This window comes from Mobula birostris, chromosome 20 (genome assembly GCF_030028105.1).
Source record: "Mobula birostris isolate sMobBir1 chromosome 20, sMobBir1.hap1, whole genome shotgun sequence".
Classification (NCBI taxonomy): Eukaryota; Metazoa; Chordata; class Chondrichthyes; order Myliobatiformes; family Myliobatidae; genus Mobula; species Mobula birostris.
In genome coordinates, this window is record NC_092389.1 from 33573012 (window position 1) to 33587708 (window position 14697).

Sequence of the window (14697 nt, forward strand, 5' to 3'; positions counted from 1 at the left end):
AAGAAGGCTAATCTATTCATCTGGAACACCAGACAGGTCCACACCAGCAGTTGGCTCAGGAGTGTGTACGCTGACAAGGGCTTGAGTTGGACCCAGACAGGCATACTGGTCCCCACTCTTGGCATGTCTTTAAGGATCAATGAATCTGTTGGTTTTATCAAGATAACCAGGAAAGGCCAAGCAAAAGCTCAGGCAACCATTCAGACCTTTCACATCGTTATTCTCCCTCAATCATTGAATGTAACTCTCCATCTTTGAGCCAGAGAAATATTCATGAGGTTCTCAGCTGTCCTGGAGTCCATAAATGCCTGAGGTTCATGGGTCTGAGACCCCCAAGACCTGGAAGCTGGGAGCATTACACAATTAGGGAAAGATGCTTGCAGGGAGAATCGACCCATCAGAATTCCCCTTCCTGTTGACGGATATCCACCGTTACCAGACCCTTGAGACATGATGCTGAGAGGTGTCCTGGAATGCCACAGTAGAGGCAGTAACCTGGTCTCCTGCACCAATCTCGTTCCTACTGAGATAGGTGTATGCCCCTCACCTGCATCAGCTGCTCCGTGGACTATGTACTAGGTGATGAGGAAGACTGTGAAAACAGACAGTGATCTAAAGACTAGGAGGCTCGGGACCTTCTCTCTCTGTCCTTTTTCAATATTTATTAATTTCTTACATAAAAGAATACAGAGTACATTAGGATATATAACTCTCTGTCCTACTCGGTTGTCCAGTAGTCGATTTGAATGGCCAGATTTATCAGGGCATCCAGACTGTCCTGTTCATCATGCATTGTGATCTCATGCCAAACTCCTGTGCTCAGCCCACGATGGAAAGCAGTGATGAGGGAACTCTCATTCTACCCCAATATCAACCACAAGCATGCGGAAATTTACTGCATCTTTCCTCGCTCTTGGTGCATGCCCAGATGTCGGTGGGCTGCAGGGGAACCTTATTCTTGAAGAGCATTGGATAGGCTGAGTGGAGGTCATTCTAAGCAAATCACTACATAATTTGATGTGTGTTGCTTGAATTTCCAGCATCTGCAGAATTCCTCGTGTTTACGCTTTAAAATCACTACATAAGCGGGTTTATGTGCATCATGACTGAATCAACCCGGTTGGGCTTAGAAAGTCAGCTCACACTGGGGGATGAGTTTCCTGCAGCCACCAGGAACACCAGAGTATCTGTCTGGTGGAAGAAAACTCAGTTCGGATCTGGAAACTGCGAATAGGCAATAGTGGCTGAGGCTGATGAAACTGTTACAGATAAAGATGTGGAAGATGCTGTGAGTGGTACTGTCCTGGCTATCAGTAATGAGAGCAGTAATGGCTGCCACCTGATTCTGGCTGTCTCTTGCTGAGTTGCTGAACCTTTGCTACAAGCATTGACACCTGTTCTTCCTGCCCGGACTGGGCTTGCCGCTCTGAAAGTAATCGTTGAACTGCTCGAGCAATTTTTGCCTACTCTGACTCCACTGACTTTAACAACTTCTCCATTTGACCAACGAGCTTCCGTCTGGGCTGAGTTTGCCACTCTGCAATAAGTTCAAGTTTGTAACTTTTCTCTTCCTCCCTCCCTCCTTTCCTCCCTTCCTTCCTCTCTTTCTTTCTTCATTCCTTCCTTCCTTTCTTCATACGTTCCTTCCTTTCATCCTTCATAACTTTCTTCATCTCTTTCTCCCTTTCTTCCCCTCCTTCCTTTCTTCCTTCATTCCTTTCTTCATCTCTTTCTTCCTTTCTTCCCTTCCTTCCTTTCATTTTTCCTTCCTTTTTTCTTCCTTCCTTCCTTTCATTCTTTTTTCTTTTCTTCCTTCTTGCCTTCCTTCCTTTCTTTTCCCCATGTGGGCATTGGTAGTGAGTTACTGAGGCATTTGGAGATGGAATTTGAGCTCATGCTAAACAGCAGGCATGGTCATTGTCAGAAGGTAGTGAAGATTGTTGGCCCTTCTCTAGCAACGTGTTGCCATTCATGCAGTGGTGAGATTGGACTGGCCATGCTGCCTGGCTCTGGAGCTCAGAGCTCAACAGAATGCAAAGCTGTTAAGTGGCACGTGCCACTACTGCCCAACCTCAGTCTACAGCATAGTCACTGGCTCTCCGTGAGGCATGTCTAGGCCAGTTGCTGGAAGGACATTAAGGAACTACAGAAGAATCTGAGCTTCAGGGAGTCTGCTCCTTCAACTACTTCAGGACTTTATGTAATTCCTCAGCAGCTCACAGTTTTCCCCAACAAAAGAAAATGCTGGAAACATTCAACAGGTCAGGCATCATCTGTGGTAAGAAAAACAAGGTTAACGTTCCATTGAGAGAGACCATTTATCAGAACTTGGAAAACAAAAATTTCCTCTTTCCCAGCTCTAATGGCTTTCAACCTTAAACATTAACTCTATTTCGCTTTCTACAGATACGGCCTGACCTACTGAGTGTTTCCGACATTGTTTTATTTATTTATTTATTTAGTGAATTAGGCCCTTCTGGCCTTTCGAGCTGCTCTGCTCCAGCAACCCCCATTGTTTCCGACATTGTTTTATTTATTTATTTATTTAGTGAATTAGGCCCTTCTGGCCTTTCGAGCTGCTCTGCTCCAGCAACCCCCATTAAATGTTTGCATGTATTTCAGAATACCGACATCACAATTATTTTGATTTTCATCCACAGCTTTCCTCGTGTGACCACAAGAGGCCAGTTTCTCTATGTCCGGGTGCCAATCATCCTTCACCTCTCACCCAGGGTCCTGTCCATTTAAATCATTACCATGAGTGATCAGAGAAAGTGTAATATCCACCCGCCCCAGCCTGACGTGAGGAGCTGGGACTGAAGATAGGACCTTCTCCGTGACTTGCCTCTTACTTGTTCCCGGACTTGTATTGGAGGGGGAGTGACTGAGAGACCAGACCTTCTGCCATTTATCACCTGCACTGGGAGACATAAAACGGTTAACAGGAAATTGACTAATAATAACGTGATTGAGATAAATGAAAACCAGATTGTTGTATCTGCCAAAATGTTTTGAGTGATTGGAGAGAGAAAGGGCAGCGCATTTTATTTGAGGTAATCTGACACACTTGGAACCAATTACCCTGAGAATAAACCCTGAGCTAAGACAGCCAGTAAAGAATCAGGAAGGTGTGTGTGTGTGCATGTGTATGTGTATGTGTATGTCTGTCTGTATGTGTGTGTCTGTGGTGTCATCGTGTTTCTGTCTGGTTGTCTGTGTGAGTGCCCTGATGTAAGACTATAAACTTCCTGATTTACAGCTCTAACCTTCAGCAGACCTCAGCTCAACACACCTATCTCACTCTTTAAGGACAGTCTGCATCCTGCACCAAAGATGGGCTCTGATGTCAGGCAGGTATCACTCTGACAACAGTGATTCCTGTCCAACTTAGATAGAGCTGCACTGTCTCTCAACTGGGGGTATCGACTGGTTGTTGCATGAGTGAGGCTCAACACAAGAAGAAGGTGCTGAACAAATCGGTATGGAGTCCGACAGCAGAGCGAACCAACACTTTCACCTTTCCGGGCCTACAAGTACCTCGAAGACCTCCCTGCCTGCCGAAGTCCCTCCTGCCGAAGGTGGTACCAGCCGTTGGTGAGGGCTGCATGTTTGCGGTTGCCACTGACCTGGTTGCCCTTTCTGTTGGAAGCACCTTGGGATGCACACTTGAGACAGGGCACCTGCCAGGCCTCACAGATTTGGAACATACAGCTCAGGAACAGATCCTTTGGCCCATCATGTGGCTTTTACCCCTCAATTCCCCACCTCTTAAACGTTGCTATCGGATTTGCCCCCTCGACCTCACCTGGTAGTGAGCTCCTGGCACCCAACACTCACTGTGTCAGTAAAAACTTGCCATGTACCCTTAAACATTCCTGCTCTCGCCTTATACCCATGTCCTCTGGTATCTAACAATTTCACCCTGGGAGAAAGATTCTATGTACCTTAGCTACATTCTATGTACCATGCCTCTTGTAATTTTAAATACTTCAATCAGATCTCTCATCAGCCTCCGATACTCCAGAGAAAACCACTCAAGTTTGTCCTTTTCACTAATGTGTACTTACTGCTACAGTTCCGAAAGTCCTGCAGGTTACAGTGCCTGTGACCCCATGAGCAGGGCTGTGACCGACCCTCCAGTGATCTCCCGCCTGCTGCTTACTTGGGTTGTGATAAGCTCATCACCCCTCTCTCCTGAATTTACTGAGGTGTGACATCCACTTCCTCAGGAGGCTAAAGAAGTTCAGCATGCCCTCATCTACTCTTACCAATGTTTAGCCATGCACCACCGAGAGCATTCTGTGTGGATGCATAACGGCTCGGTACGGCAACTGCCCTGCACGCGGCGTAAGAAACTGCAGAGGGTTGTGGACACGGCTCAGCACATTACAGAAACCAGCCTCCCCTCCATGGACTCTGTCTACACTTCTCGTTGCCTCAGTCAAGCAGTCAGCATCATCGCGATCCCACCCATCCCGGACATTCTCACTTCTCCCCTCTCCTATCGGGCAGAGGATACAAAAGCCTGAAGGCACCACCAGGCTCAAGGACAGCTTCTATCCACTGTTATCAGACTCTTGAATGGGCCTCTTGTACAATAAGATGGACTCTTGACCTCATAACCTACCTCACACTTTATCATTTACCTGCACTGCCCTTTTTTGGTCACTTTTACATTTTATTCTGTGTTATTATTGTTTTACCTTATTCTAGCTCACTGCACTGTGTAATGATCTGATCAGTATGCAAGACAAGCTTTTCACTGTATCTTGGTGCATGTGACAATAATAATTCAATACCATCTGAGCCTGTGCATGGGCACATGAGTGCCATTGACATACGTTATAGATTGAGAGCACCCTGCAGAGAGGGACAACACTTGTCCTCATGTTCTTCACCCTTTGGAAGAGAAGGGGCTGCAGGAGACAGGAGCTGTCAATTCGACATTAAAGCCAGGTTTGGGTAAAAGTTTTGCAGCACACGTGGGACCAGCACTCACTGCAGACAAGAGTGTTGTGAATGCGATTAAGTGAGGCTCGTCATCACCAGAGGAAGTGCAGATCCTCCCTCACCAGCACTGGTTCCTTCGAAACCAGCCTCCTCCCCTCCCTTCTCCCTGTAGGCCAGCGCTCTCTTCAGCCCTCACTGGCAGAGGGTCACCGCCAGTTCCACTGCAGGGAGTACTCTACCTTCCAGCCTTACCAGATAATGCTTTCACTTAGCTGTCAGCTGATATCTCAAGAGAAGACTAGTGCAAACTCAAGAGCAGCAGTCACCTGCTCCCCACAAACTGACACCCTAATGTCTGCTCAGGTGTTCCCTGTGTGGCCTTGCCCTGCCAACTCCAGGACCTATTGAGTGCCAAATCCACATGATGCGCTTGAATCCTGGGCTGAAAGTAAAACACCAGTGTCAGCATCATCCTTTTTTTTTCAGTCATTTGCGGGGGATTTTGGCGGGGAGTCAGAGGAGAGACGGGAAGGACGGTGGACGGGGTTTTAACGGGGAGTCGGAGCAGAGACGGGGAGGACGGTGGACGGGGTTTTTGGTGGGGAGTTTGAGGAGAGATGGGGAGAACGGCGGACGTGTGGGGGTTTTTGGCAGGGAGTCGGACGCTGAGAAGGAGAGGACGTCGGACGTGCAGGGGTTTTTGGCGGCGAGTCGGAGGAGAGACGGGGAGGACGGTGGACGGGCTTTTTGGCGGCGAGTCGGAGGAGAGACGGGGAGGTCGGTGGACGGGGTTTTAACGGGGAGTCGGAGGAGAGACGGGGAGGACGGTGGACGGGATTTTGATGTGGAGTCGGAGGAGAGACAGGGAGGACGGTGGACGGGGTTTTTGGCGGGGAGCCGAAAGAGAGACGGGGAGGACGGCGGATTTGCAGGGGTTTTTGGCGGGGAGTCGGAGGAGAGACGGGAAGGACGGTGGACGGGGTTTTTGGCGGGAAGTCAGAGGAGAGACGGGGAGAGCAGTGGACGTTGTTTTTGGCGGGGAGTTGGAGGAGAAACGAGGAGGACGGCAAACGAGCGGGGGTTTTTGGCGGGAAATTGGAGGAGAGATGGGGAGGACGGCGGATGTGCGGGGGTTTTTGGCGGGGAGTCGGAGGAGAGACGGCGAGGACGGTGGACGGGGTTTTTGGCGGTGAGTCGGAGGAGAGACGGGGAGGACGGTGTACGGGGTTTTAACGGGGAGTCGGAGGAGAGACGGGGAGGACGGTGGACAGGGTTTTTGGCGGGGAGTTGGAGGAGAGACGGGGAGGACGGTGGACGGGGTTTTTGGCGGGGAGTGGGACGCTGAGAAGAAGAGGACGTCGGACGTGTGGAGGTTTTTGGCGGCGAGTCGGAGGAGAGACCAGGAGGACGGCGGACGTGCGGGGATTTTTGGCAGGGAGTCGGAGGAGAGACGGTGAGGACGGTGGACGGGGTTTTTGGCGGGGAGTCAGAGGACAGACGGCGAGGACGACAGATCTGCGGGGATTTTTGGCGGGGAGTCAGAGGAGAGACGGGGGGACGGTGGTCTGGGTTTTTGGCGGGGAGTCGGAGGAGAGACGGGGAGGACGGTGGACGGGCTTTTAACGGGGAGTTGGAGGACAGATGAGGTGGACGGTGGACGGGGTTTTTGGCGGTGAGTCGGAGCAGAGACGGGGAAGATGGTGGACGGGGTTTTTGGCGGTGAGTCGGAGCAGAGACGGGGAAAATCGTGGACGGGGTTTTTGGCAGGGAGTTGAAGGAGAGACGGGGAGGACGGTGGATGGGGTTTTAGGCGAGGTGTTGGAGGAGAGACGATGAGGACGGCGGATGTGCGGGGGTTTTTGGTGGGGAGTCGGAGGATAGACGATGAGGACGGCGGACGTTCGGGGGTTTTTGGCAGGGAATCAGAGGAGAGACGGGGAGGACGGCGGACGTGCGGGGCTTTTTGGCGATGAGTCGGAGGAGAAACACGGAGTACGGTGGACGGGGGTTTTGATTGGGAGTCGGAGGAGAGACGGGGAGGACGGTGGATGGGGTTTTTGGCGGGGAGTCGGAGGACAGACGGGGAGAATCGTGGACGGGGTTTCTGGCGGGGAGTCGGAGGAGAGACGGGGAGGACGGCGGACGTGCGGGGGTTTTTGGCGGGGAGTCGGAGGCTGAGAAGAGGAGGACGGCGGACGTGTGGGGTTTTTTGGGAGTAGTCGGAGGAGAGACGGGGAGGACGGTGGACGGGGTTTTTGGCAGCGAGTTGGAGGAGAGACGGGGAGGACGGTGGATGGGGTTTTTGGCGGGGAGTCGGAGGAGAGACGGGGAGGTCGGTGGACGGGGTTTTAACGGGTAGTCGGAGGAGAGACGGGGAGAACGGTGGATGGGATTTTGATGTGGAGTCGGAGGAGAGACAGGGAGGACGGTGGATGGGGTTTTTGGCGGGGAGTCGGAGGAGAGACGGGGAGGACGGTGGACGGGGTTTTGATTGGGAGTCGGAGGAGAGACGGGGAGGACGGTGGACGGGGTTTTTGGCGGGGAGTGGGACGCTGAGAAGAAGAGGACGTCGGATGTGTGGGGGTTTTTGGCGGCGAGTCGGAGGAGAGACGAGGAGGACGGCGGACGTGCGGGGATTTTTGGCAGGGAGTCGGAGGAGAGACGGTGAGGACGGTGGACGGGGTTTTTGGCGGGGAGTCAGAGGACAGACGGCGAGGACGACAGATCTGCGGGGATTTTTGTTCGGGGAGTCAGAGGAGAGACGGGGGTACGGTGGTCTGGGTTTTTGGCGGGGAGTCGGAGGAGAGTCGGGGAGGACGGTGGACGGGCTTTTAACGGGGAGTTGGAGGACAGATGAGGTGGACGGTGGACGGGGTTTTTGGCGGTGAGTCGGAGCAGAGACGGGGAAAATCGTGGACGGGGTTTTTGGCGGGGAGTTCAAGGAGAGACGGGGAGGACGGTGGACGGGGTTTTAGGCGAGGTGTTGGAGGAGAGACGATGAGGACGGCGGACGTGCGGGGGTTTTTGGTGGGGAGTCGGAGGATAGACGATGAGGACAGCGGACGTTCGGGGGTTTTTGGCAGGGAATCAGAGGAGAGACGGGGAGGACGGCGGACGTGCGGGGGTTTTTGGCGATGAGTCGGAGGAGAAACGGGGAGTACGGTGGACGGGGTTTTGATTGGGAGTCGGAGGAGAGACGGGGAGGACGGTGGATGGGGTTTTTGGCGGGGAGTCGGAGGAGAGACGGGGAGAATCGTGGACGGGGTTTCTGGCGGGGAGTCGGAGGAGAGACGGGGAGGACGGTGGATGGGGTTTTTGGCGGGGAGTCGGAGGAGAGACGGGGAGGACGGTGGACGGGGTTTTTGGCAGGGAATCGGAGGAGAGAGGGGGAGGATGGTGGACGGGGTTTTAACGGGGAGTCGGAGGAGAGACGGGGAGGACGGTGGACGGGGTTTTGATGGGGAGTCGGTGGAGAGACGGGGTAGACAGTGGACAGGGTTTTTGGCGGGGAGCCGGAGGAGAGACGGGGAGGACAGCGGATGTGCGGGAGTTTTTGGCAAGGAGTCGGAGGAGAGACGGGGAGGACGGTGGACGGGGTTTTTGGCGGCGAGTCGGAGGAGAGACGGGGAGGACGGTGGACGGGGTTTTTGGCGGTGAGCCGGAGGAGAGACGGGGAGGACTATGGACGGGGTTTTTGGCGGGGAGTCAGAGGAGAGACGGGGAGACGGTTGTCGGGGTTTTTGGCGGGGAGTTTATGGAGAGACGGGGAGGATGGTGGATGGGGTTTTTGGTGGGGAGTCGGTGGAGAGACGGGGAGGACGGCGGATGTGCGGGAGTTTTTGGCAAGGAGTCGGAGGAGAGACGGGGAGGACGGTGGACGGGGTTTTTGGCGGCGAGTCGGAGGAGAGACGGGGAGGACGGTGGACGGGGTTTTGATGGGGAGTCGGTGGAGAGACGGGGTAGACAGTGGACAGGGTTTTTGGCGGGGAGCCGGAGGAGAGACGGGAGGACAGCGGATGTGCGGGAGTTTTTGGCAAGGAGTCGGAGGAGAGACGGGGAGGACGGTGGACGGGGTTTTTGGCGGCGAGTCGGAGGAGAGACGGGGAGGACGGTGGACGGGGTTTTTGGCGGTGAGCCGGAGGAGAGACGGGGAGGACGGCGGATGGGGTTTTGATGGGGAGTCGGTGGAGAGACGGGGTAGACGGTGGACAGGGTTTTTGGCGGGGAGCCGGAGGAGAGACGGGGAGAACGGCGGATGTGCGGGAGTTTTTGGCAACGAGTCGGAGGAGAGACGGGGAGGACGGTGGACGAGGTTTTTGGCGGCGAGTCGGAGGAGAGACGGGGGGGACGGCGGATAGGCGGGGGTTTTTGGCGGGGAATCGGAGGAGAGACGAGGAGGACGGCGGATGTGCGGGGATTTTTGGCTGGGAGTCAGAGGACAGACGGCGAGGATGACAGATCTGCGGGGATTTTTGGCGGGGAGTCAGAGGAGAGACGGGGAGACGGTTGTCGGGGTTTTTGGCGGGGAGTTTATGGAGAGACGGGGAGGATGGTGGATGGGGATTTTGGCGAGGAGTCGGAGGAGAGACGGGAAGTCGGAGCAGAGACGGGGAGGATGGTGGACGGGGTTTTAACGGGGAATCGGAGGAGAGACGGGGAGAACGGCGGACGTGCAGGGGTTTTTGTTGGGGAATCGGAGGAGAGACGGGGAGGACGGCGGATGTGCAGGGCTTTTTGGTGGCGAATTGGAGGAGAAACGGGGAGTACGGTGGACGGGGTTTTGATTGGGAGTCGGAGGAGAGACGGGGAGGACGGTGGATGGGGTTTTTGGCGGGGAGTCGGAGGACAGACGGGGAGAATCGTGGACGGGGTTTCTGGCGGGGAGTCGGAGGAGAGACGGGGAGGATGGCGGACGTGCGGGGGTTTTTGGCGGGGAGTCGGAGGCTGAGAAGAGGAGGACGGCGGACGTGTGGGGGCTTTTGGCGGGGAGTCGGAGGCGAGACGGGTGGACGGCGGACGTGCGGGGGTTTTTGGCAGCGAGTCGGAGGAGAGACGGGGAGGACGGTGGATGGGGTTTTTGGCGGGGAGTCGGAGGAGAGACGGGGAGGACGGTAAACGGGGTTTTTGGCGGGGAATCGGAGGAGAGAGGGGGAGGATGGTGGACGGGGTTTTAACGGGGAGTCGGAAAAGAGACGGGGAGGACGGTGGATGGGGTTTTGATGGGGAGTCGGTGGAGAGACGGGGAAGACGGTGGACAGGGTTTTGGCAGGGAGTCGGCGGAGGGATGGGGAGGACGGCGGACGTGTGGGAGTTTTTGGCGGGGAGCCGGAGGAGAGACGGGGAGGACGGCAGATGTGCGGGAGTTTTTGGCAAGGAGTCGGAGGAGAGACGGGGAGGTCGGTGGACGGGGTTTTTGGCGGCGAGTCGGAGGAGAGACGGGGAGGACGGCGGATGGGGTTTTGATGGGGAGTCGGTGGAGAGACGGGGTAGACGGTGGACAGGGTTTTTGGCGGGGAGCCGGAGGAGAGACGGGGAGGACAGCGGATGTGCGGGAGTTTTTGGCAAGGAGTCGGAGGAGAGACGGGGAGGACGGTTGACGGGGTTTTTGGCGGCGAGTCGGAGGAGAGACGGGGAGGACGGTGGACGGGGTTTTTGGCGGAGAGCCGGAGGAGAGACGGGGAGGACGGCGGATGGGGTTTTGATGAGGAGTCGGTGGAGAGACGGGGTAGACAGTGGACAGGGTTTTTGGCGGGGAGCCGGAGGAGAGACGGGGAGAACGGCGGATGTGCGGGAGTTTTTGGCAACGAGTCGGAGGAGAGACGGGGAGGACGGTGGACGAGGTTTTTGGCGGCGAGTCGGAGGAGAGACGGGGGGGACGGCGGATGGGCGGGGGTTTTTGGCGGGGAATCGGAGGAGAGACGAGGAGGACGGCGGATGTGCGGGGATTTTTGGCTGGGAGTCAGAGGACAGACGGCGAGGATGACAGATCTGCGGGGATTTTTGGCGGGGAGTCAGAGGAGAGACGGGGAGACGGTTGTCGGGGTTTTTGGCGGGGAGTTTATGGAGAGACGGGGAGGATGGTGGATGGGGATTTTGGCGGGGAGTCGGAGGAGAGACGGGAAGTCGGAGCAGAGACGGGGAGGACGGTGGACGGGGTTTTAACGGGGAGTCGGAGGAGAGACGGGGAGGACGGTGGACGGGGTTTTTGGCGGGAAGTCGGAGGAGAGATGGGGAGAACGGCGGACGTGCGGGGGTTTTTGTTGGGGAATCGGAGGAGAGACGGGGAGGACGGCGGATGTGCAGGGCTTTTTGGTGGCGAATTGGAGGAGAGACGGAGAGGACGGTGGACGGGGTTTTTAGCGGAGAGCCGGAGGAGAGACGGGGAGGACGGCGGATGTGCGGGAGTTTTTGGTGGGGAGTCAGAGGAGAGACGGTGAGGACGAAGGATGTGCGGGGGTTTTTGGCGGGGAGTCAGAGGAGGGACGGGGAGGACGATGGACGGGGTTTTAATGGGGAGTCGGAGGAGAGATGGGAGGACTGTGGACGGGGTTTTTGGCGGGGAGTCGGAGGAGAGACGGGGAGGACGGCGGACGTGCGGGGGATTTTGGCAGCGAGTCGGACGCTGAGACGAAGAGGACGTTGGACGTGTGGAGGTTTATGGCGGGGAGTCGGAGGAGAGACGGGGAGGACGGTGGACGGGGTTTTGAAGGGGAGTCGGAGGAGAGACGATGAGGACGGCGGACACTCGGGGGTTTTTGGCAGGGAATCAGAGGAGAGATGGGGAGGACGGCGGACGTGCGGGGGTTTTTGGCGATGAGTCGGAGGAGAAACGGGGAGTACGGTGGACGGGGTTTTGATTGGGAGTTGGAGGAGAGACGGGGAGGACGGTGGATGGGGTTTTTGGCGGGGAGTCGGAGGAGAGACGGGGAGAATCGTGGACGGGGTTTCTGGCGGGGAGTCGGAGGAGAGACGGGGAGGATGGCGGACGTGCGGGGGTTTTTGGCGGGGAGTCGGAGGCTGAGAAGAGGAGGACGGCGGACGTGTGGGGGCTTTTGGCGGGGAGTCGGAGGCGAGACGGGTGGACGGTGGACGTGCGGGGGTTTTTGGCAGCGAGTCGGAGGAGAGACGGGGAGGACGGTGGATGGGGTTTTTGGCGGGGAGTCGGAGGAGAGACGGGGAGGACGGTAAACGGGGTTTTTGGCGGGGAATCGGAGGAGAGAGGGGGAGGATGGTGGACGGGGTTTTAACGGTGAGTCGGAAAAGAGACGGGGAGGACGGTGGATGGGGTTTTGATGGGGAGTCGGTGGAGAGACGGGGAAGACGGTGGACAGGGTTTTGGCAGGGAGTCGGCGGAGGGATGGGGAGGACGGCGGACGTGTGGGAGTTTTTGGCGGGGAGCCGGAGGAGAGACGGGGAGGACGGCAGATGTGCGGGAGTTTTTGGCAAGGAGTCGGAGGAGAGACGGGGAGGACGGTGGACAGGGTTTTTGGCGGGGAGCCGGAGGAGAGACGGGGAGGACGGCGGATGTGCGGGAGTTTTTGGCAAGGAGTCGGAGGAGAGACGGGGAGGACGGTTGACGGGGTTTTTGGCGGCGAGTCGGAGGAGAGACGGGGAGGACGGTGGACGGGGTTTTTGGCGGAGAGCCGGAGGAGAGACGGGGAGGACGGCGGATGGGGTTTTGATGAGGAGTCGGTGGAGAGACGGGGTAGACGGTGGACAGGGTTTTTGGCGGGGAGCCGGAGGAGAGACGGGGAGGACTGTGGACGGGGTTTTTGGCGGGGAGTCGGAGGAGAGACGGGGAGGACGGCGGAGGTGCGGGAGTTTTTGGTGGGGAGTTGGAGGAGAAAGGGGGAGGATGGTGGACGTGCAGGGGTTTTTTGCAGGGAGTCAGAGGAGAGACGGTGAGGACGAAGGATGTGCGGGGGTTTTTGGCGGGGAGTCAGAGGAGGGACGGGGAGGACGATGGACGGGGTTTTAATGGGGAGTCGGAGGAGAGATGGGAGGACTGTGGACGGGGTTTTTGGCGGGGAGTCGGAGGAGAGACGGGGAGGACGGCGGACGTGCGGGGGATTTTGGCAGGGAGTCGGACGCTGAGACGAAGAGGACGTCGGACGTGTGGAGGTTTTTGGCGGGGAGTCGGAGGAGAGACGTGGAGGACGACGAATGTGCGGGAGTTTTTGGCGGGGATTCGGAGGAGAGACGGGGAGGACGGTGGACGAGGTTTTGAAGGGGAGTCGGAGGAGAGACGGGGAGGATGGTGGATGGGGTTTTAACAGGGAGTCGGAGGAGAGACGTGAAGTCGGAGAAGAGACGGGGAGGACGGTGGACGGGCTTTTAACGGGGAGTCGGAGGAGAGACGAGGAGGACGGTGGACGGGGTTTTTGGCGGGGAGTCGGAGGAGAGAGATAGGGAGGACGGTGGACGGGCGGGGTTTTTTGGCAGGGAGTCGGACGCTGAGACGAGGAGGACATCGGACGTGCGGGGGTTTTTGGCGGGGAGTCGGAGAAGAGACGGGGAGGACGGTGGACGGGGTTTTAACGGGGAGTCGGAAGTGAGACGGGGAGGACTGTGGACGGGGTTTTTGGCGGGGATTCGGAGGAGAGACGGGGTGGACGGCGGACGTGCGGGGGTTTTTGGCAGGGAGTCGGACGCTGAGATGATGAGGACGTCGGACGTGTGGGGGTTTTTGCGGGGAGTCGGAGGAGAGACGGGGAGGACGACGAATGTGCGGGAGTTTTTGGCGGGGAGTCGGAGGAGAGACGGGAAGGACGGTGGACGGGGTTTTTGGCCGCAAGCCGGAGGATAGAGGGGGAGGATGGTGGATGGGTTTTTGGCGGGGAGTGGTGAGACGGGGAGGATAGTGGATGGGGTTTTAACAGGGAGTCGGAGAAGAGATGGGGAGGACAGTGGACGGGGTTTTGAAGGGGAGTCGGAGGAGAGACTGGGAGGACGGTGGACGGGGTTTTAACGGGGAGTCGGAGGAGAGACGGGGAGGACGGTGGATGGTGCTTTTGGTGGGGAGTAGGAGGAGAGACGGGAAGTCCGAGAAGAGACGAGTAGGACGGCGGACGGGGTTTTAACGGGGAGTCGGAGGAGAGACAGGGAGAACGGCGGACGTGCGGGGGTTTTTGGCAAGGAGTTGGACGCTGAGACGAGGAGGACATCGGACGTGCGGGGGTTTTTGGCGGGGAATCGGAGGAGAGACGTGGAGGACGGCAGAGGTGCGAGGGTTTTTGGCAGGAAGTCGGAGGAGAGACGGGGAGGACGGTGGACGGGGTTTTTGGCGGGGAGCCGGAGGAGAGACGAGGAGGACGGCGGACGTGCGGGGCTTTTTGGCGGGGTGTCGGAGGAGAGACCGGGAGGACGGCGGATGTGCAGGGCTTTTTGGTGGCGAATCGGAGGAGAGACGGAGAGGACGGTGGACGGGGTTTTTGGGGGAGAGCCGGAGGAGAGACTGGGAGGACGGCGGATGTGCGGGGGTTTTTGGTGGGGAATCGGAGGAGAGACGGGGAGGACGGCGGATGTGCAGGGCTTTTTGGTGGCAAATCGGAGGAGAGACGGAGAGGACGGTGGACGGGGTTTTTGGCGGAGAGCCGGAGGAGAGACGGGGAGGACGGCGGATGTGCGGGAGTTTTTGGTGGGGAATCGGAGGAGAGACGAGGAGGACGGCGGACGAGCGAGGATTTTTGGCAGGGAGTCAGAGGAGAGACGGTGAGGACGAAGGATGTGCGGGGGTTTTGGCAGGAA